This window comes from Bos mutus, unplaced genomic scaffold (assembly GCF_027580195.1).
Source record: "Bos mutus isolate GX-2022 unplaced genomic scaffold, NWIPB_WYAK_1.1 CTG197, whole genome shotgun sequence".
Lineage (NCBI taxonomy): Eukaryota > Metazoa > Chordata > Mammalia > Artiodactyla > Bovidae > Bos > Bos mutus.
Window position 1 is genome coordinate 226,885 of NW_027219421.1, and position 24,410 is coordinate 251,294.

Sequence of the window (24,410 nt, forward strand, 5' to 3'; positions counted from 1 at the left end):
GCAATTGAAGATCTTCCTGGTAAAATGGATAGTGAATTAGCAGAATCTGGATTGAACTTGAGTGTTGGACAGAGACAACTGGTGTGCCTTGCCAGGGCTATTCTCAAGAAAAGTCAGATACTAATTATTGACAAAGCCACATCAAATGTGGATCCAAGGTATGGAGCTGAGGCCCTGGAAACCTTAAATCTAACTTGTAAACATGGTAAATGGAAAACACTTAGTGATGCTTAAAAATATTTCTAAGTGCTCTCTTGGCCCCATGGGTATCTGTTGATAATATTATTTCCAGAAAACAAAAGAAGAAACCAAGACATGTTACATATATAGTGTTAATGTTGTTATGAGGCATCCTAAGAGAGCTAGATTCCTATATCCATCTCCCAAGAGTTTCTAGCAATTTTGAGGGAGGACTATTTTCCATCATTTTATGAAAAATAGTAAATTTTTAAATATACTTTTACACTTAGCTTTTTAGGAAGAAGACTATACATTAAAGTATTGATTTTTAAAACATTATAAAAATATCATATGATATTTTTAGGTCTTAAGTCTGCTTTTTCCTGTCTTACTGAACTAGATAAACTTCTTTTATTCTAGAACTGAAGAGTTAATACAAAAAAAAATTGTGAGAAATTTGCCGCTGCACTGTGCTAACCATCACACACAGATTGAATACTATTATTGACAGTGACAAGATAATGGTAAGACCTTCACGTGTGGAATTTCAGGCATTTCCATTTACATTCAATTTTTCAATGTATTTTTCTTTGTAAAACATGATAGAAACCTCCAATAAGTCAATTTTCTTTTAATTTTTCTTCATTCCTGATAATAGCTCAGGTGCTTAATGATACTTTCAGAAGTTGCTATTAAGAAATAGATCAAATAATTTTATATAAAAGGTTTATTTAAATTGTCATTATTCTTTAAGATGGCCAACCATGAAAATATTGCAAATTTAAGACATATCTTCATATTTCAGAGTGGTAAAGGACATAGTCATATTTGCTATGTCACAGTTTTAGCATTTTTGGATTCCCTTAATCAAAAAATTAACCTTTCATTTAGACTGACAGGAGGTTTTGCGTAAAGTTGCAGAATTTCTTAGCTGTTGCTGTTAGAGGGGATTCTATGAAAAAAAAATATTTCAACAGAAAGAATTTAATACAGGAAACTTGTTTCATAGGAACTGAAGGGATGGAAAATGATAGGAAACACTAGGATAGTAATTTTAGGAGATAGCTACTATCTCCAGACCTAAGAACTCAGAAGAGAGGTCCCAAGAGTCAGTGCTCAGACCTCTAAGGAGAGTTCACTGTCCAGTTTCTCATCATATTCATGAGGGAGCACAGTGAGGCTGGTAGAAGTTCCATGGGCTAACAGAAACTGGGAGCTGGAGTCAGGTCCCACTGCTGAAGTGATGGAGGAGTAGCAAAAACCAAGTACCATTTGTTCTGATTTGCACCTTGAGTCTCCCTCTGGTGCCCCCTACTGGCAGAACATAACAAACGCCAACTGGCCAAGGAGCCTCTGAAAGGTGATTTGCAGAGAACCAGCCACTGCATCAGAGTTGAGAATGTAAAGAGAAAAGTAGATCAGAGGTTGAGAGACTGTAGATAAACAACCAGCAAGTCTCTCACACAATAGATCTGGGCACTGCACACAGGGCAGGCTCCAAGCTTGGTCTCTGGATATCTGATTGTATCTTCCTGTCAGGTTTGAATGGGTCTTATTCCTTAGTAATTTAATATTTCCTTTCTTAGCTTTGGGCTTCCTTGGTGGTTCAGATGGTAAAGAATCTGCCTGCAATGTAGGAGACCCGGGTTTGATCCCTGGATTGGGAAGAACCCTGGAGACAGGAATGGCAACCCACTCCAGTGTTCTTGCCTGGAGAATTCCATGGACAGAGGAGCCTGGCGAACTACAGTCCATGGAGTCACAAAGAGTCGGACACGACTGAATTTCCTTCCTTCCTTTCTCCTCTCTATTGCTTTTCTTTCTCTCTCTGTCCTTTCCTCTGTTGCTTGCTAAGTTTCAATAAATCTTAGGATGTGTATTTGTAAAATGATACGGAAGACATGCCCTAAGGAAAACCTTTAACTGCAAATAAGCCCAGAGAATGCAAGCTATTTTCAGCCTAACCCCAACCTGTCACAATGAGCTGACTTCATTCATCTTACAAATGCTAATCACTGTCATAAGAAACCACAGTCTTCAGTGATGCCAATTAGTGATGAAGTAAATAGACAAAGCCAACACAGTTCATAATATGGAACAGATAGAGTTAATCAGGGTTTTGATGGTCCAAACTAAACTAATAATGTGTAATAAATGGTAAGTAATATTCAAATGTCCTTATGTCCAGTGATAATGGAGCTGTCTCTTTTGACTTCTTGAGGAGTTCCTGGATTATCACCTCCCACCCTACTTTACATGTTTTGTCAGATGGGATCATCAGTGGGGACACTGAGTAGATACCAGACTGTCAGCAATGAGACAGTGCCTGTGGCCTCACTCCTCTGAGCTGGATGTTCACAGGAGTGAGCTCTGGTGAGACAGATAACAGGAATGGGACATCCCTAACCAAAGAGATGCTCTAGGCTCCAAGCAATGTGTCTGGTCAGCTGGACTAAAATATCTCAGTCGGAAGTAGGCCTCTCCTGCAGAGTTTTGTGAGTGACCAAGTGACATTCCAATATTACAGGACAGTGACTCTTAAATTCTAGAAATGTTGTTCAGTATCCAGCATCCTTAGTCCCTCAGTTTTGCTCTTGAGAGCTAATTGGAAAAGTAACCTTTATTTCTACTCTTTACCTGTTGTTTTCTTGTCCTCACCTCTCAGTATTGTATTTCACAGACTGTCCCCAATGCACCCTTGTTCCACAATAAATGAAAGATGCTGTGAAGTTTACCTGTTTCAAGCCCTTTGTCAGGCTGTCTCTAGACAGCAAGAGAAAGGTGACTTGATCCCAGCTCAGTTACAGGTCTGTTCAAATTTTAAATCTTTGCTTCTAAATGTACCCTAGAGATTTATGTTTGATTTTTGGTGCTACAATATTAATGGTAATTTAATCTTCCTTTCTTGCTTCATTGCCACAAAACAGTGGAACAAGACAGACAAATTGGAAATTCTCTTTTTCCTAATACTCACCACTGTCTCTATCTTAAAGGCTTCTTCCTGTAGTTTTTAGGATTGGCTGGTTCTTTGTGGTGTTTTCTCTTCAGCACAGCTTTCCCCTCTAGTCCTTGCACACTTAAGTCTTCATATCACCTGAATTCTCCCTAGTAGTGTGAACAAAGAAGCATGTGACAATCTGCCATTGTTCTAACAGTGTTGCCTGTGGTCAGCGTTTTCACTGTCTGCACTTAGAGAATGCTCCAGAAATGAGTGATGAAGGACCAAAACCAGAGCCAAGGAACTTAGACCACCCTTTTTTTTCTGTTTATAGGCAATCTTATAATAATTGACTTAAATTTTAGTTTTTACCTTTCTTTTATAAGCTTACCTGGCTACAGTTAGAGCATTCAGAAGAGAAAGCTCCAACAACACGTAGACAATATTATGTAATAACTTATACAGGAAAAGACTCTATAAAGGTATGGATAAAAAATAAAAATAAGAAATAATGGGTATTTGTATATGTGTAACTAATTAACTTTGTTGTACACCTGAGACTAACACAACATTGTAGATAAAGTATACTCAGATAAACTTTTTAAAACTATCTAAAAACAACATGCCACAAGATTTCATTCAAGCTTTCAGAGGAAAAGATAACTAATGTGGACATAGAAAAACAATTGGGGATGGGGAAATACTTTATGAGGGGACACATACATGCAAACTCAGCAGCTTTGGGAGAGCATCTATGGAGGTGACTGTGACCCGGCCTTCCCCAGGGAAAAGAATGATTATTATTTCATAACCTAAGAAGAAAGGGTTTTGAGTTAATACTTGCTACATTGTCTCATCATTGAGTAAATCACAGGTATATTCCAAGGAAGGATCCATTTTCCAAGGTTGGTAACTATCCTAGTGTCACCTGGCAGCCAAAACAGAGGTCTAACACTCAGACCTTCCCCTCTCCACTCTACTTGTCACTAAGTGGAATTTCTCTTCATTGCTGTCTGCCATATTGAGAGCTGCTCCCAGTATGTCATTCTTATCAGACTTTACCTCCATCCCATCCCCACCCACCACTGACTCTTCCTGCAGCCATCCTATTATCACTGATGGCATCATGCCAATGAAAATGGATCAAATTATTTTGCAGTGGGTTCATTTAATTTTTATGTCTAGGACAGCTACCTGGAATATCTGCTGGTAAACAGATCTGATAAACACATCTTCATTGAGCTTATGTAACTGACTCAGCCAATATAATGTATTTTTGCTTAACCTACCAGAAAGTGACAGTAATTTGAGGTTGGCATTCCTGGAGAGGGCCTGGGATTGAGGGATGGTTACTATACCAACTTGAGTATATGGTTTAATTTATAGTTTAACTTGGGTTACAGGAAGAGTGAACATGTGGGGCGGGTAGTGGGTTACAAGAGCTTTTTCTTATAAAGGATGTTAAAATAAAAATTCAAAACTATAGCTATTTTTCTGTACATAAAGAGAATTTGAAATTGCTTTATATTTATTTGTTCTGAAATATCTAGAACTTTGATCAAACAAGTAAATGTATAGGCTGAGTTGGTAAAATTGTATTTTTGGCTTTTATTCAGTTTGTGTCCCATCTTAGCTCTTGTAGCCCTTGATGTGAGTCTTGGCCACACTTCACTCCTGCTCCTCTCAATTCCTCCTTCTCTCTCTCTCATTTCTTCTTTATCTTTTCCAGTATTTGGCATAAAAGAGTTTTAAGCCTCCATCCTCAGCCCTGGTTTGACCCTCCCTCATTTTCCCTCTCACTCTCCGTCTTGTCCACAGCCATCAACCTGAGGCATGTGGTCCTCCAGGTCCACATCCCTCATCCTGTCATCCCTGTATCCCCTGCCTTAACTGTTTCCTGTGACAGCTGGACTCATTGCCTCCTTGAGCTCACCCTGTAGTCTTGACAAACCACAGCATTGGGCGCTTACCCAGTCATGCCCTGAATTTAGTTTCTTTTGTATTTAACTTTTAACTGGCATGTACTGTGTGTTTGTTACTTAGCATGTACAACACTATGGCCCTGAGATGCAAGAGCAAACAAAGAAAACTGTATAACCCTGCCCTTAAGGAGCTGCCAGGCTCTCTAATTATTAGTGATGTTGAATGTATTTTCAGTGACTATTGGCCATCTGGGGAGTTCCTTTTACATACTGTTAATACTGTTTCATACTGTTCATGGGGTTCTCAAGGCAAGAATACTGAAGTGGTTTGCCATTCCTTTCTCCAGTGGACCACATTCTGTCAGATCTCTCCACCATGGCCCGCCCATCTTGGCTTGCCCCAGGGGCATGGCTTAGTTTCATTGAGTTAGACAAGGCTGTGGTCCTAGTGTGATTAGATTGACTAGTTTCCTGTGAATATGGTTTCAGTGTGTCTGCCCTCTGATGCCCTCTTGCAACACTTACCATCTTACTTGGTTTCTCTTACCTTGGACATGGGGTATCTCTTCACGGCTGCTCCAGCAAAGCACAGCCGCTGCTCCTTACCTTGATAAGACGAGGGTATCTCCTCACCACCGCCCTTCCTGACCTTCAACGGGATAGCACCTCTAGGCCCTCCTGCGCCCCACGCAGCCACCGCCTCCTGGACATGGGCTTGGTCCTCCCGGCCGCTGCCCCTGGCCTTAGGCATGGGGTAGCTCCTCCCGCCGCCGCCCTGACCTCAGACCCCGGTAGCTCCTCTCTCGCCGCTGCCCTGACCTCGGATGTGGGGTCAATATTCTAGGAATCAGCAAACTCAAATGGACTGGAATGGGTGAATTTAACTCAGATGACCATTATATCTACTACTGCGGTCATGAATCCCTCAGAAGAAATGAAGTAGCCATCAGGGTCAACAAAAGAGTCCAAATGCAGTACTTGGATGCAATCTCAAAATGACAGAATGATCTCTGTTCATGTCCAAGGAAAACTATTCAATATCACAGTAATCCAAGTCTAGGCCCCAACCAGTAACACTGAAGAAGCTGAAGTTGAACAGTTCTATGAAGACCTACAAGACCTTTTAGAACTAACACCTAAAAAGATGTCCTTTTGATTAAAGGGGAATAGAATGCAAAAGTAGAAAGTCAGGAAACACCTGGAGTAACAGGCAAATTTGGCCTTGGAACACACAATGAAGCAGGGCAAAGACTAATAGAGTTTTGCCAAGAAAATGCATTGGTCATAGCAAACACCCTCTTCCAACAACAAAAGAGAAGACTCTACACGTGGACATCACCAGATGGTCAACACCAAAATCAGATTGATTATATTCTTTGCAGCCAAAGATGGAGAAGCTCTATACAGTTAGCAAAAACAAGACCAGGAGCTGACTGTGGCTCAGATCATGAACTCCTTATTACCAAATTCAGACTTAAATTGAAGAAAGTAGGGAAAATCATTAGACCATTCAGATATGACCTAAATCAAATCCCTTAAGATTATACAGTGGAAGTGAGAAATAGATTTAAGGGCCTAGATCTGATAGATAGAGTGCCTGAAGAACTATGGAATGAGATTCGTGACATTGTACAGGAGACAGGGATCAAGACCATCCCCATGGAAAAGAAATGCAGAAAAGCAAAATGGCTGTCTGGGAGACCTTACAAATAGCTGTGAAAAGAAGAGAAGTGAAAAGTAAAGGAGAAAAGGAAAATATAAGCATCTGAATGCAGAGTTCCAAAGACTAGCAGGAAGAGATAAGAAAGCCTTCCTCAGTGATCAATGCAAAGAATTAAAGGAAAACAATAGAATGGGAAAGACTAGAGATCTGTTCAAGAAAATTAGCGATACCAAGGTAACATTTCATGCAAAGATGGGCTCAAGAAAGGACAGAAATGGTATGGACCTAACAGAAGCAGAAGATATTAAGAAGACGTGGCAAGAATACAAAGAACTGTACAAAAAAGATCTTCACAATGCAGATAATCACGATGCTGTGATCACTCACCTAGAGCCAGACATCCTGGAATGTGAAGTCAATGGGCCTTAGAAAGCATCACTATGAACAAAGCTAGTGGAGGTGATGGAATTCCAGTTGAGCTATTTCAAATCCTGAAAGATAATGCTGTGAAAGTGCTGCACTCAATATGCCAACAAATTTGGAAAACTCAGCAGTGGCCACAGGGCTGGAAAAGTTCAGTTTTCATTCCGATCCCAAACAAAGGCAATGCCAAAGAATGCTCAAATTACCACACAATTGCATTCATCTCACATGCCAGTAAAGTAATGCTCAAAATTCTCCAAGCCAGGCTCCAGGAATATGTGAACCATGAACTTCTTTGATGTTCAAGCTGGTTTTAGAAAAGGCAGAGGAACCAGAGATCAAATTGCCAATATCCATTGGATCATGGAAAAAGCAAGAGAGTTCCAGAAAAAAACATCTATTTCTGCTTTATTGACTATGCTAAAGCCTTTGACTATGTGGATCACAATAAACGGTGGAAAATTCTGAAAGAAATAGGAATACCAGACCACCTGACCTGCCTCTTGAGAAATCTGTATGCAGGTCAGGAAGCAACAGTTAGACCTGGACATGGAACAACAGATTGGTTCCAAATAAGAAAAGGAGTACGTCAAGGTTGTATATTGTCACCCTGCTTATTTAACTTATATGCAGAGTACATCATGAGAAATGCTGGACTGGAAGAAACACAAGCTGGAATCAAGATTGCCGGGAGAAATATCAATAATCTCAGATATGCAGATGACACCACCTTATGGCGAAAGTGAAGAGGAACTAAAAACCCTCTTGATGAAAGTGAAAGTGGAGAGTGAAAAAGTTGGCTTAAAGCTCAACTTTCAGAAAATGAAGATCCTGGCATCCGGTCCCATCACTTCATAGGAAATAGATGGGGAAACAGTGGAAACAGTGTCAGACTTTATTTTTCTGGGCTCCAAAATCACTGCAGATGGTGACTACATCCATGATATTAAAAGACGCTTACTCCTTGGAAGGAAAGTTATGACCAACCTAGATAACATATTCAAAAGCAGAGACATTACTTTGCCAACAAAGGTCCATCTAGTCAATGCGATGGTTTTTCCTGTGGTCATGTATGGATGTGAGAGTTGGACTGTGAAGAAGGCTGGCACTGAAGAGTTGATGCTTTTGAACTGTGGTGTTGAGAAGACTCTTGAGAATCCCTTGGACTGCAAGGAGATCCAACCAGTCCATTCTGAAGGAGATCAGCCCTGGGATTTCTTTAGAAGGAATGATGCTAAAGCTGAAACTCCAGTACTTTGGCCACCTCATGCAAAGAGCTGAGTCATTGGAAAAGACTCTGATGCTGGGAGAGATTGGTGGCAGGAGGAGAAGGGGACAACAGAGGATGGATGGCTGGATGGCATCACTGGCTCGATGGACGTGAGTCTGAGTGAACTCCGGGAGTTGGTGATGGACAGGAGGCCTGGAGTGCTGTGATTCATGGGGTCGCAAAGAGTCGGATACGACTGAGTGCCTGAACTGAACTGAACTGATTGGCCATCTGTATGTCTTCTTTAGAGAAATATCTGTTTTGGTCTTCTGGCCATTTTTTGATTGGGTTGTTTGTTTCTTTTTCCCCCTACTTTTGCCCCCTCCTGTTTGTTTTGTGATATTGCTTTGTATGAGCTTTTTGTGTATTTTTGGGTATTAACCCCTTGTTTACTGTATCAGTTGTAAATATTTTATCTCATTCCATATATTTTCTTTTCATTCCACTGGTGGTTTCCTTTGCTGTGAAAAATCTTTTAAGTTTGATTAGGTCTTATTGTTTACATTTGCTTCTATTTATTTTGCCCTGGGAGACTAATCTAAGAAAATATTGATACAATTTACATCCGAGAATGTTTTGCCTATGTTCTCTTATCATGTCTTTTATTTAGGTCTTTAAACCATTCTGAGCTTCTTTTTGTTTATAGTGTGAAATAGTGTTCTCATTTCATTGATTTCCATGTAGCTGTCCAGCTTTTCCAGTAGTACTTATTGAAGAGATGTCTTCTCTCCATTATATACTCTTGTCTATTCTCTTGTAGATTGATTGATTGTTGGTATGTTGAAACCTATGTTTTTAAATTGCACTTTTCTTTTCTTCAACTTTGGGAGAGGAGTAGTTATGTTCTATCATGCTATACTTAAGTAAAATTACACATTTGGAACATCAAAATTGGCTTTCAAGTTACAGAACATTTAAATTATTATTTGGATATGACAGGTTCAGTTATTCTTGAACTCATTTGAGAAAGCTACCCTTATAATGATTGATAGTGGTAAACAAAAGGTTAAGAGGAAAATGACCTTTATGAGACTTAAATGTTATGTCTCATAACTTTATGAGAATTAAATGTTTTCAATTAAATACCATGGTATCAAATTAACTGCAACACCTAGATGTGGAAAAACAACCTGTGTTCAGTTTAGAGTTTCAGCCTATTCTCTTTAACATTTACTCTAAACATGACCTAGTGAAGAAGTAAGTACCACTTAACATCAGAAATGTTTTTATAGCTATGACATTTGGGCCCATTGTTTCAGACTCTTTTTCCCCTCCAAAATCATTAACCAAAGTCACTAGTAAGTAGAAAGACCAAGTTAAGAGGACCCTCCTCTCCTTTTAATTTTCACTTAGTGGACATATCACTATGCAGTAAAGGGGTGAAAGTCAGGCAGCTCAAGAAAGAAAGAAAAAGAAGCAGAGAAAGATAATTTGAGAAAACAGATTTAGATCCTTGGCAATTCAGATTGGGCTGCCTGTGTTCTGTGTGGGTCGTGATCACTAGAATTTGAAACTCAACTTTTATTTGCTTCTTTAGCCTTATCCAAAGAGAAAACTGGATTTCTATAGATTTCTTCCGTGTAAAGAAATTCTGCTAAAGTTGATTATGTAGCTGCTCTTTGCCAGCCTTTCACTCTTAAAAATAAACTATAACCACAGCCAACTTCAAGAAGCATCTTAACCTCTCCAACGAGAGGTTTTGCATGTCTTAGCAGCTGATGTAATCCAGGACCCTAAAGAAATTCTGGAAGCATTTTCTTTTTTCCCCAAATGTTGCTCAGGTTCTGTCAGACCAACTTGGCAATTAATTTGCTATCAAGTCACTGCCATCTGGTTTGTATGACATCAACTTTTTAAATTAATTGATTTTCTTGAATTAAGAAATTTCCCAACTCTGAATATAAGTAGCCCTTAAAGCTCAGAGTCTAAGCTGAAAGCAATAATGGTAACAACCTAAATGTCCTTGGCAGAATATAAAGTGCCCATAGTCATAATCAAAAACTTTCATTTTCTTCATTTCCTATAACATAGTAACAAAAGTTTGGGTTAGGCCTTTGTCTCCCTCTTAAAACAGGGTGAAAGTGAACGTCGCTCAGTCCTGCCTGACTCTTTGTACCCCATGGGCTATAGCCTGCCAGGCTCCTCTGTTCAGGGAATTCTCAAGGCAAGAATACTGGAGTGAGTATCCTTTCCCTTCTCCAAGGGATCTTTCCAACCTGGGGATTGAACCAAGGTCTCCCACATTGCAGGCGGATTCTTTACCTTCTGAACCACCAGGGAAGCCCAAGAAAACTGGGTGGGTAGCTTATCCCTTCTCCAGGGGATCTTACTGAGCCAGGGATCAAACTGGGGTCTCAGTATTGCAGGTGGATTCTTTACCAGCTGAGCTACCAGGAAGCCCTTAAAACAGGGTAATCAAACCTTTTAAATACCAGTCAGTCCTACCACCCAAATAGATTCTCTCTATTTTCTCTATCCTGCCCTTTTAGAAATACTGTCCAAGTTATAATATGTTACTGTGAAACCTTGTGCACTAAAGGGTTTGTTTCTGCTGATTAACAGGTTTTGGATTCAGGAGACTGGAAGAACATGATGAACCATTTGTTTTGCTGCAAAATAGAGACAGCCTGTTTTACAAGATGGTGCAACAACTGGGCAAAGCGGAGGCTGCTGCCCTCACTGAAAGAGCAAAACAGGTGAGCTTGCTGCAGAGAAAGTGAAAGTCGCTCAGTCATGTCCACTTGCTTTTGACCCTATGGACTGTAGCCCACCAGGCTCCTTGTCCAGGGATTTTCTAGGCAAAGAATATTGGAGTGGGTTGCCATTTTCTTCTCCAGGATCTACTCCATCGAAGGGTCAAACCTGGGTTTCCCACATTGCAGGCAGATTCTTTACCACGGAGCCACCAGGGAAGCCTGCTGCATGGAGTTGTAATTAAAGTTCCTCTCCATGGTTCACTCCTCATAATCTTGTGTCAGTGGTCTGGTAACAAGCACTCTGTGCTCTTATAAGCCTCCAGAGACAAAGCTTTATGACTGGACCCTAAAAGCACACAACAGGTGGAAGATGGATCTGCTGAGAATCTCTAGCAGTCGTGGGGTGGGGTACAGGATGTGTGCATGGTCATGTCCCTGAGAGATTTCAAAGGCACATCTTTGAACTTTGGGTTCAGATTCTTGTAAAGTATGGAATATTCTCGTTTTGCAAACCCTTTACATTTCATTCTGATTGGTGCTCATTTATGACCATCATTTGTGTTTGCAAGTCCTATCAAGGAACATTCAGGACATTTGAGGGTTTGAAGGAAAACATTTGGAATATTTTGGGTCTAGGAAGATCTACCAGGGAACAGTGTAGATCTCTTCTGTTTTCTAATGTTTAAGGAAAACTTATACATGATACTGTCACTTTCTTTCTAATTCTTTGTTGTTTAGAATTAGGTCCAATTACTCCCTTAAGTTTCCTTTACCTTCTGGAAGATGAAATTGTCTTCAGGATACACCAGGAATTAAGAGTACCTTTACACTGTAGTCTGAACTGTGCTTGAAAGTTTACAAAGCACTTTCACAGAGATGAGGTGTGTGAAGCACTAAGCACTGTGCATGGTGTGAAGAAGGTGCTCGATGGGTAACATTCAGGTTATGTGGTATCTTCCTAACAAAGGTGAGGTGGTAGTGTCTCATCGTACAAATATGGTAACTGAGGCCTGGTCTAAGGGACTTATCCATTGTCATGCAGCCACCTGTAATTCTTTCTAGAATAAGGTGGGAATGGGGTTGATGGAAGAATGGAGGGAGGAGGGAAGGTCTGGCATTCTCACCCCTTTAGATCGTGGATTGACTGAGGTGGAAAGAGGCTTCCAACTCCGTGGTGAGACTATCCATCAAAACTTTATCTCTGGGCAGTAAATTATGGGTACATTTTCCTTATTCATACTTTTATGCATTCCCCAGATTTTCACTGTAAGTAGATTGAAATTACTTTTGTAATATTAAAAATATCACTTGAAGAAAGTATGTCCCAGTATCTAACAGTAATTTTTATGAAATGTTTATCTAAAATGTAGCCTAAGTTCCTCTGTTCCTGTGTTGTCTCATTCTTCCTCCTTAGAATTGAAGAAATGAAAAGCTGTACCTTCTACTGTTCAAAGGGTATGAGGTTGTCCAGGTAACAGAGCTGGCTGAAGAGTTGGCAAAGTTAGAGTTTAAATATTGGTTTAGGGCTGACAAAGTCTGTGTTTTGAACTTTTCATAAATATTCATATCATATGAAAATGTAGAGAAGCTACACTTGGAGCCCTAATTTTTTATTTCAGAAATTCCAGAGTTTTTTTTTTTTGAATCAACTAGAGTGCCTCATTGTCAGAACTTCCTCCTAAGACCTGATATTTACTTGTGATTCCCTGTATAACATAGTTATAAAACAGCTAGGAATCTCCCAAATCCTTTTGTTCTTTTGACTTAGGCATTTCACATCAAAGGAAGGTGTCCCCAACCTACATATCAAAGTCTTCATTTAATAAATGTGTTATCATTACATCTTATCAGACATTGAGTGATGAGAAATAGATCATAGCATTTTAGATAGGTCCAAATAACACAAGATAACAGGGTTCACCACCCTGGTTTTACAGATGAGTAAACTTAAGTCCCCTTAGAAAGAGGGTGGCCCTATATATACAATGAGTGTTACCTAGTTTGCAGCAGACACAGAATTAGAAAACTTTTCTTCCAGTAAATGTTTCAAATGAGTATAACATACGTACAAAAACAGACATAGGTCATATAATTAGAAAACTTGATTCCTGGTCTAGTGTCTTGCACCTACTTTAACAATATTAATGGTGAGTTATATTTGTGTTATTCTTTATAATTTATTTTACACAGTGCTCATTTATATAATTTTACTTAATCCTCACAATGGCCCCTTTTTTTGTCTCATGTCATGGGTGAGGAGATTGGGTCCAGGACTCACCCAGGGTCTCAAAGCTGGTCCAGGGGGCCCAGAGAGGGAATTGCTGGGGGAGGCTGAGTGTAGCCCTCAGTACTCCATTCTATGTCGAGTGTGAGAACACTGCTCCTTCTGTTACATGGTAGCCAAGGCGGAGCCCATCATCCAGATTCACAGGATGCAGAAGATCACTCTTGGATTTCAGTCCTGCCACTGGTCAGGTCACCTCTATGGAAAGACATAATGAAATACTTATCCTGATTCTCATCCCAGTTGAAAGTCTTCTTGACCCTATTTCTGCTTTTGCTCAGTCCTCTTAATGGAACAAGCTGTCAGTTGTCAATGTGGTAAATGTGCAGGCATCAGATATCAGTGCATCGTAGAGAGCTGTCACATTGGAACGTTTAGCCTAAGTCAACAAGCTTTTCACTGTAACAGAACATAATTCATTTATTTGAAGAGAAAACTGAACATCTGAGGAGAAGTGCTTCCAAGTCACATTTTCCTGCAATCAACTGTTCTACTGCTGAGCTAGTCTCCCTAAGTCATGTTCCCTGGGCCATGGAGTTGCTTCCCGGAAAATGTTGGTGCAGGCGAGCTGAATTGCCATCTGACTGACCCTTTCAGATGATCTGTGAAGTAGCAGAGAAAGTGCTTTTTAGATACATAAAGCTGAAGACTTTATTAGTTTACCAGGCCTACCATACAAAGTACCACATAACAGGTAACTTAACAGAAATTTATTTCCTCACGACTCTAGAGGCTGGAAGTCTGAAGTTAAGGTATTGGCAGTGTTGGTTTCCTCTGAGGTGTCTCTCCTGGGCTTGTGGATGCTGTCTTCTCTCTGTGTATTCATATGGTCTTCCCTCTGTGTGAGCCTGTGTCCAGATCTCCTCTTCTTACAAGGACACTAGTGCATCAGATTAGGGCCCGCCTACGGGACTTCATTGGAGAAGGCACTGGCACCCCATTCCAGTACTCTTACCTGGAAAATCCCATGGATGGAGGAGCCTAGTAGGCTGCAGTCCATGGGGTGGTGAAGAGTTGGACACGACTGAGCGACTTCACTTTCTCTTTTCACCTTCATGCATTGGAGAAGGAAATGGCAACCTACTCCAGTGTTCTTGCCTAGAGAATCCCAGGGACGGGGGAGCCTGGTGGGCAGCCGGCTATGGGGTCCCACAGAGTTGGACACGACTGAAGCCACTTAGCAGCAGCAGCAGCATGGGACTTCATTTCAATTTAATCACCACTTTAAAAACCCTGTCTCTACTTTCTTGGGGATTGGTGGCTTTAGGACTTCAACATATAAAAATTTGAAGGGACACAGTGCAGCCCATGACAAAGGATGAATGCCTGGCATTCATTTTCTCCTGTGATGAAACAGAAAACCTGATTGAGATTTTTCGAAGTTTCTTTGTTCCCTGTATGTCACAGAAGTTTCATTTTATCTATTAACGTTATCGCCAGATACAACCCAAATGCTATGAAGCCCTCATATCCTAGATCTTGGGGCCGGAACAGGTTTGAACAGGTGGAGGAGGCAGTTAGCATCCACATGACCTTGTGTTCCCCAAGATCTCTGAGCCTCAGGTCCTCACCTGTGTGTAGAGCCGGGATTACAGGCCTGCCTGGCTTCTTCACCTATTACAGGCTCAGATGAGAGAGCAGATTCTCAAGTTCTTTGAGAATATAAAGCATTTTACAGTATAAAACTGGGATCATTTTTTCAAAGGCTCTAGGTAATTCTTGCCCCCAATAATAATAAAAAAATATACCCACAATTCTTATAAGTATCTTTAGAGATTACATAATTAAAATGTATATTTAATAATTAGTCTTTAAGAAGATAATACATCTTATACTATACAATTCAAAAATTTACTTTTTAATATAGGCTGTAAAATTTTTTGAATAAGAAAAAAAATCTTCCACTCCTGTCATCACACAGCTCCTGCCCCAGGGTGGAGCTCCAGCACCACTGTTGACTGTTACTATTGACATGCTCTGTGCATCATTAAGGACAAGTGCATATGTGGCTTTTCTGTTTTTAAGCACAAATAACAGCTATCACTTGCTTTTTTCATTTAATATTATATCTAAGATTATATCAATACATATATCATTTTTAATGGCTACTTAGTATTTATGCATTCTTCATTCCCTAGTCCTCATTTTCCCTTCTAATTAACTGTTAGTTTTATATTTTTCCCCCAAAGGACTCTCACAATCATATGCTACTTGTATTCTTTACAATAATTTATCACTTCCTGTTTTTTATCTGATAATTTCTTCCTTCTTTGGTTTATTTTCTTGTTGCTTCTTACTTCTTGAATGCATTTGTTTTCATTCTTTCCTGTTTATTAATATAAACATTTTAAGGCTGTAAACTTTTCTGTGAATAATGTTCTCAGTTCATACAGTTCATTTCAGTCGCTCAGTCATGTCCGACTCTTTGCGACCCCATGAATTGCAGCACACAAGGCGGCCCTGTCCATCACAAACTCCCGCAGTTCACTCAGACTCACGTCCATCAAGTCAGTGATGCCATCCAGCCATCTCATGTTCTGTCGTCCCCTTCTCCTCCTGCCCCAATCCCGCCCAGCATCAGAGTCTTTTCCAATGGGTCAACGCTTCGCATGAGGTGGCCAAAGTACTGGAGTTTCAGCTTTAGCATCATTCCTTTTAAAGAAATCCCAGGGCTGATCTCCTTCAGAATGACTGGTTGGATCTCCTTGCAGTCCAAGGGATTCTCAAGAGTCTTCTCCAACACCACAGTTCAAAAACATCAATTCTTCAGCACTCAGCCTTCTTCACAGTCCAACTCTCACATCCATATATGACCACAGGAAAAACCATCGCCTTTACTAGACGGACCTTTGTTGGCAAAGTAATGTCTCTGCTTTTTACTATGCTATCTAGGTTGGTCATAACTTTTCTTCCAAGGAGTAAGCATCTTTTAATTTCATGGCTGCAGTCACCATCTGCAGTGATTTTGGAGCTCCAAAAAATAAAGTCTGACACTGTTTCCACTGTTTCTCCATCTATTTCCCATGAAGTGGTGGGACTCGATGCCATGATCTTCATTTTCTGAATGTTGAGCTTTAAGCCAACTTTTTCAATCCCCACTTTCACATTCATGAAGAGGCTTTTTAGTTCCTCTTCACTTTCTGCCATAAGGGTGGTGTCATCTGCATATCTGAGGTTATTGATATTTCTCCCGGCAATCTTGATTCCAGCTTGTGCTTCTTCTAATCCAGCGTTTCTCATGATGTACTCTGCATAGAAGTTAAATAAGCAGGTGGACAAAATACAGCCTTGATGTACTCCTTTTCCTATTTGGAACCAGTCTGTTGTTCCATGTCCAGTTCTAACTGTTGCTTCCTGACCTGCATACAGATTTCTCAAGAGGCAGGTCAGGTGGTCTGGTATTCCCATCTCTTACAAAATTTTCCACAGTTTATTGTGATCCACACAGTCAAAGGCTTTGACATAGTCAATAAAGCAGAAATAGATTTTTTTTCTGGAACTCTCTTGTTTTTTCCATGATCCAGCAGATGTTGGCAATTTGATCTCTGGTTCCTCTGCCTTTGCTAAAACCAGCTTGAACATCAGGAAGTTAATGGTTCATGTATTGCTGAAGCCTGGCTTGGAGAATTTTGAACATTACTTTACTAGTGTGTGAGATGAGTGCAATTGTGTGGTAGTTTGAGCATTCTTTGGCATTGCCTTTCTTTGGGATTGGAATGAAAACTGACGTTTTCCAGTCCTGTGGCCACTGCTGGGTTTTCCAAATGTGCTGCCATATTGAGTGCAACATTTTCAGAGCATCATCTTTCAGGATTTGAAATAGGTCAACTGGAATGCCATCACCTCCACTAGCTTTGCTTGTAGTGATGCTTTCTATGGCCCACATGACTTCACATTCCAGAATGTCTGGCTCTAGGTCAGTGATCACACCATCGTGATTATCTGGGTCATGAAGATCTTTTTGGTACAGTTTTTCTGTGTATTCTTGACACCTCTTCTTAATATCTTCTGCTTCTGTTAGGTCCATACCATTTCTCTGCTTTATCGAGCCCATCTTTGCATGAAATGTTCCCTTGGTACCTCTAATTTTCTTGAAGAGATCTCTAGTCTTTCCCATTCTGTTGTTTTCCTCTATTTCTTTGCATTGATCACTGAGGAAGGCTTTATCTCTTCTTGCTATTCTTTGGAACTCTGCATTCAGATGTTTATAACTTTCCTTTTCTCCTTTGCTTTTCACTTCTCTTCTTTTCACATCTATTTTTAAGGCCTCCCCAGACAGCCATTTTGCTATTCTGCATTTCTTTTCCATGGGGATGGTCTTGATCCCTGTCTCCTGTACAATGTCACGAACCTCATTCCATAGTTCATCAGGTACTCTATCTATCAGATCTAGGCCCTTAAATCTATTTCTCACTTCCACAATATAATCATAAGGGATTTGATTTAGGTCATACCTGAATGGTTTAGTGGTTTTCCCTACTTTCTTCAATTTAAGTCTGAATTTGGTATTAAGGAGTTCATGATCTGAGCCACAGTCAGCTCCCCGTCTTTTTTTTTTTTTCTTTTTTGACTGCATAGAGCTACTCCATCTTTAGCTGCAAATAACATAATCAATCTGATTTCAATGTTGACCATCTGGTGATGTCCATGTGTAGAGTCTTCTCTCGTGTTGTAGGAAGAGGGTGTTTGTTATGACCAGTGCATTTTCTTGGCAAAACTCTATTAGTCTTTTCCCTGCTTCATTCCATTTTCCAATGCCAAATTTACCTGTTACTCCAGGTGTTTCTTGACTTCCTACTTTTGCATTCCTGTCCCCTATAATGAAAAGGACATCTTTTTTGGGTGTTAGTTCTAAAAGGTCTTGTAGGTCTTCATAGAACCGTTCAACTTTAGCTTCTTCAGCATTACTGGTTGGGGCATAGACTTGGATTACTATGATATTGAATGGTTTGTCTTGGAAACGAACAGAGATCATTCTGTCATTTTTGAGATTGCATCCAAGAATGCATTTCAGACTCTTTTGTTGACCATAATGGCTACTCCATTTCTTCTGAGGGATTCCTGCCAACAGTAGTAGATATAATGGTCATCTGAGTTAAATTCACCCATTCCAGTCCTTTCCAGTTCGCTAATTCCTAGAATGTTGACATTCACTCTTGCCATCTCTTGTTTGACCACTTCCAATTTGCCTTGATTCATGGACCTGACGCTCCAGGTTCCTATGCAATATTGCTCTTTACACCATTGGACCTTGCTTCTATCACCAGTCACATCCACAGCTGGATATTGTTTTTACTTTGACTCCATTCCTTCATTCTTTCTGGAGTTACTTCTCCACTCATCTCCAGTAGCATATTGGGCACCTACTGACCTGGGGAGTTCCTCTTTCAGTATCCTATCATTTTGCCTTTTCATACTGTTCATGGGGTTCTCAAGGCAGGAATACTGAAGTGGTTTGCCATTCCCTTCTCCAGTGGACCACATTCTGTCAGATCTCTCCACCATGGTCCATCAATCTTGGGTTGCCCCACAGGCATGGCTTAGTTTCATTGAGTTAGTCAAGGCTGTGGTCCTAGTGTGATTAGATTGACTAGTTTCCTGTGAGTATGGTTTCAGTGTGTCTTCCCTCTGCTGCCTTCTTGCAACACCTCCTATCTTACTTGGGTTTCTCTTACCTTGGGTGTGGGGTATCTCTTCACGGCTGCTCCAGCAAAGTGCAGCCGCTGCTCCTTACCTTTGACGAGGGGTATCTCCTCACCGCCACCCTTCCTGACCTTCAACATGGGATAGCTCCTCTAGGCCCTCCTGTGCCCGCGCAGCCACTGCTCCTTGGACGTGGGTTTGGTCCTCCTGACTGCTGCCCCTGACCTCAGACTTGGATAGCTCTTGTCGGCTGTTCCTGAGCCGTTGTACCCTGGCACTCTCGGCTGCTGCCCCTGACCTCGGACATGGGGTAACTCCTCTTGGCCGCCGCCCTTCGGGCGTGGGGTCCTCCCAGCTTCTGCCCCTGATCTCAGATGTGGGGTAGCTCCTCTTGGCTGTGCCTAAGTGCACTGGTTGCAGCCGCCCGCGCTTACTGTTTTGGCTATATCCTATAGGTTCTGGTGTTTATGCCTTCATCATATTTAGATTTTTATTTATAGATTTCTAAAATTTTGGTTTCCATTTCCTCTTAGGCCCAAGAATTATTTCAGAAGGAGGCTTTTGAAATTTTCTAGAGAGAGAAGATTTTTTTTAAAGTTTATTTGTTTTCTACTTTGTTCTTCATTTTATTCATTTCATTGCCTTGTGATAAAAAAAAAAAAAAATTCTCTGTAATATTTCCACCCAAAGAGGATTTATTAATACTTTTCTGTGCTCTTGTATATAGATGATTTTGTGAATAGTCTTTATGCATTCAGAAAGATGAACTGTTGTCTGTTTAAGGTATACTGTTTAATTTTTATTTAAAGTGATTTTATTAATTACAGTATTTAGGTTTTTTTCTATCCTTCTTTATTTTGGTCCATTTGATGTGACTTGGACTTAGAGAATGGAATTAATCTCATATTATACCAAGTTTCACTTTGTAGTTTTTATCATTTTTGCTTGATAATTTTGATGCTGTGATTTTTCAGTCCATAGAGATTCATGACCTGTGTTTGAATTATGAATTTTATTTTCTATTACTTTAAGGTATCAATACCCCTTTTTGATTCATTTAATGTTCCTGGCCCTGAACCCAAGCTGATTCAAAACTAAAATTGAGTCCTCTGCTTTTACTTTGTTTTCATTTGCCTGGTCTGTATTTGACTATCTTTTAATATCAGATTGTACATGTATCTCCTGCAACGTTGTGTAGTTTGGTTTATCTCTGAGATTTAATCTTAACCTTTATATGTATGTTTTATCTTAGTTCTCTTATGTTAAGCTTTCAATCTGAAGTGTTATTTTCTTTAAACCTTCTAATTTGCCGTCTGTTTTTTTTTGTTTGTTTGTTTTTTATTTTTGCCCGCTCTTTTATGTGTACTACTTTAATTTCTTCTAGGAACACCCTATTTCCTTATTATTGACTCCACACTATAAATACTGACAACCTATTTCCATTTTTCTTCATTCTACTACAAATCTTACGTGTTTAAATGGATTTTCTTCCACTGTTTAACTTCAAATCTTTAAAAATACTTCAGTCTGTATTATTTTACCCGCATGTTTTAGATGACATTTGTTCCTTCTGTTGCGCTTAGTTGCTCAATCGTGTCTGACTCTTTGTGACTTGATGAGCTATAGCCCTCCAGACTCCTCTGTCCATGGGGATTCTCCAGGCAAGAATACCAGAGTGTGTTGCCATGCCCTCCTCCAAGGGCTCTTCCCACCCCAGGGATCTAACCCATGTCTCCCACATTCCAGGCAGATTCTTTACCATATGAGCCCCAAGGAAGCCCTGTTCCTTCTGTTAATCAGTTGAAATTTGTCCTCTAGTGTTTTCAAACTTTAGGTTCTGATTCATTGGGCTGTGAAATCCAGATTCATTGACCATCATAACCAGCATGTTTCAAGAAGTGAAATGGAAGAAGAGAGGAATTGAGAAAAATAGCAGTATATCTTTCCTTGTTAGAGTGAATATTTCATGAAATTCCTTTCAGGATAGATAAATATAGACAGTAAATCTGTAGTCACTGTAAACAAGTGTATTAAAGGAAGGTCGATTGTAGTTAGACTGCCCAACTTATTCCAAATATAGTTAACCCTTGAACAATGCAATTTTGGACTGCATGCATCCACTTATAGGCAGATTTTTTTTTTTCAATAAATATATACTGCAGTTCTATGCGATTCAAAGTTGGTTGAATCTATGGATACAGAGGATGCCTATAAAATTATACACAGATTTTTGACTGTTCAGAGGATCAGAGCCCCTAAACCCCACATTGATCAAGGGTCAACTGTATGAAGTATTCATCTGTTGCATCTCTAATTTGAAATAACTTGGTGTTCTTTGCTGGAGGCTCAAAGGATTCTTTCTCTGTTTTGAAAGTCATTAATTTTTCCTAGGAAATCAGATACTCTTGATCTTGACATTCAAATGTTTTATTTCCAGAAGTTTACATGAATTATATCTTTGAATTTGTTTTGTTTGATTGGATTCTCATCTTTACAAATATTTATAGTGTGTGTGTTACCTGTCCTTTGCCTATTTTATAGAGCTATTATAGCCTTAATACTTTTAAAGTTTATATTAATGAATAATTATTTGGCTTGTTTTCTCAGGCCTATCCTCCAGGTCTCATAGTGTTTTTTTCAGCCATGTCTAATTTTCTTTGTGTTGCCTTTTTGAATGACCATTTCTTTAATGTCTTCATTTGTCTCTTCCATTTCAATTTTGGCCTCTGTCAACTCATGTTACATCATCATCTGTTGCTGTGTCATGTTTTCCTGTACTTTCAGATGTCTGTTGTATGCAGGTTGACTGTTCTGCTACATTTTCTTTGAATTGCATCATATATTTTTCATAATTTTCCTCTGTCAGTGAACATTTTTTCATCCATCATATCCTCAACTTATTCCTTTTCCTCATTTTTTGTTTGTGTATTTTACAAACTCTATACTACTGTGTTATTATTATTCCTACTACTCACCTTTAAATTTTTTCTAGATCATGTATTTATAGGATAGTTGTGGCTAGAGTATCATTTCAGGCTAAAGTGAATTCTCTCTGCTTAACACAGAAGTTATTCATGGCCTGGGGTGCTGATGGGGAGTGTGTGTGTGTGTGTGTGTGTGTGTGTGTATGTAAGGGAGTCAGAAACTGAGAACAAATATTCATTTACCCTGTGCTCCTCCTTAGCCTTCAGAGATGAGCAATCAATGCTGCTTGCATTTCAGAATCTCCTCCTAGCATGCCACCAGTATAGATGCTTCAGGGAAAAATAGTGATTCTATATGATTCTTCATTGACACCTTAGAATTCACCCCTTAATTGGAGACCTGTGTTCTCCCATGATTGCTGAGGTCTGTTCCTTTTAAGTATCCTCTCTCTGTCTTGCCACAGCCAGTTTAATTTGGTTGCATAAGGCAGCCCATCCAGATATTTTTGTCATTTGGGATTTCCTATGACTTCTGATTTCATCAAAGATTGGGATTTTTTTTTTTTTTAATCTCCCAATATCCTTTCTATTTAGGGTGATTTCTGAAAGGATAAGAGGAGAGAAAAATTCATTATTCCATTAAGTTGCGAGCACAAATCCTCTCTAAACTCTACGGCACTCTTTAACTTTGGTAATAAGCCTGCCAATATGTACACAGAGTTACACCTGATTTAAAGATGAGAAGTTTGAGGGTTACTGGGATTGAACTTGGGCCATGCAGTTCAGGGAGTGTGAATGCATAGTCTTGAGCCAGAATTTTACATATGTTGAACTACCCAGGCTGGCCTTTTATCCATGCAGGGGAGCTTTTATTGCTCTGTTGCTTTTAGTAAGATCTAATTCTGTCATGATGGCTTTATCTACTAGCTGCTGTTTAAACAATAGATTGTTTCAACCTACACTGGAGGAGCTATAATGAACAAACTGAAGAGAAGAACGAGAAAGGGTCTAGAAATCCAACACTCACTGTTTTTATTTTTGGGTTTTTTTCGCTCTGCCTGTCCTGAATTTGAACATTTTTGGCATTGTGTCTTTTAATCTTCACAACTTTCTGAGCTGGCCTTGTTATCCCTCAGATGGAATAACTGAGGCAGAAGAATCTAAGTAACTTCTCAAAGTCACAGGTTAGAAAGAGTTAATAATCTTTTAGCCAACTTTCTGCCACACTGATTACCATGTTCACTGGGTTAAATGTGTCTCAACTATGACTCTGGGCTTCTTAAGGATAAAATCAGAAAAGTCACAAAGGAACTCCCATATAATTTGTTTTCTTCATGTAAGCCATGTGATGCTGCTACTTTTCTGGACTGAGTCACCATGTCTTTCAGCAGCATAATAATCACACCAACACTTAGCTCAGCATGTTTTCAACCTGCAGTTTGTAGTATCACTTAGTTCTTATGAGATAGGTCATTGTATCACTTCACAGCAAAGCAGCTGGTGTGGAGAGAGAGTTAAGAGATTCTCCCAGGGTCAGCAGTATCCCAGGGGAGAGAGGTGAGCCCCAGCCTCTCTATCCCAGGCTCAGCCCATCTTCGAGAACTCTGCTAGCAAGTATTCAGTCATCTCAACTCCCTTCATAACCCACCCTGTGAAAAGATGTCTTCTCTCACTTGTGTTGTCAGCCAGAGTGTGGTCTACACCAGGGTAACAGGTGAGAGACAGAGAGGTCAGATAAAGGATTTTTACACAGGAAGCTTGTTTTTAGTATTCAGTTTCAAGTCGATAATGAAATGAAGACCATTTTGGTTCAAAGTTGCCAATAATAACATTTTCTTTTTAAAAATTATGTTGAGAAGGCTTTTGGGGAAAGGAAACAGGTGATTTGCGGAGGACTGTCAAGCATAGAAAGTAGAATGTATTTCATTTTGTTCTTTGCTCTTTTTAGTTTCATCAAGAGAGTACAGTAAGCACCCTACCTATTGACCTTCAAGTTACAAGCTCTGAAAGATGTGAACGTGTGGTCACACCGAAGAGATTCACGACACCGGAAATGGCAAGAGGATTTTCTCTATTTAAGGAGGCATTGTTAGTTTTCGAGGCACAGGACTCGAATGTAGAACAATACACAAAGGTTGCAGCAGCCGTTGAGAATGCAATCCAATGCTACCGTGTCATCTATGAGAAGAAAAAAGGAGATATTTCCCAGACAACACTGGATTGTAAGACGGTAGATGAAATTGAATCAAGCAAGGAGTCAGAATCTGTGTCATCAATGTCAGTGAGTGAAATTGCAACTTGTGTCCCGGCTCCTACAGCTGATGATCCTTCAGCTCCACCATCTCCCACCTCCTGTCAGTAACTCCTCTTGCCTGTTCACTCAATGCCAGCCCTGTATGCCACCTCTTGTACTATACTTCTGTATTTTTTGAGGTATTGTGGTATAAATTAAACTTTTTAAAATTTT

The 24,410-nt window shown here is 39.9% G+C and overlaps 1 long non-coding RNA gene across 1 annotated transcript; it reads left to right on the top strand.

The window, feature by feature from the left end:
• LOC102285490 (uncharacterized) lies at positions 1-24,410 on the top strand. Its single transcript, XR_011463453.1, has 4 exons — positions 1-158; positions 601-704; positions 10,959-11,092; positions 23,892-24,410. It is a non-coding gene; the product is annotated as an uncharacterized lncRNA (long non-coding RNA).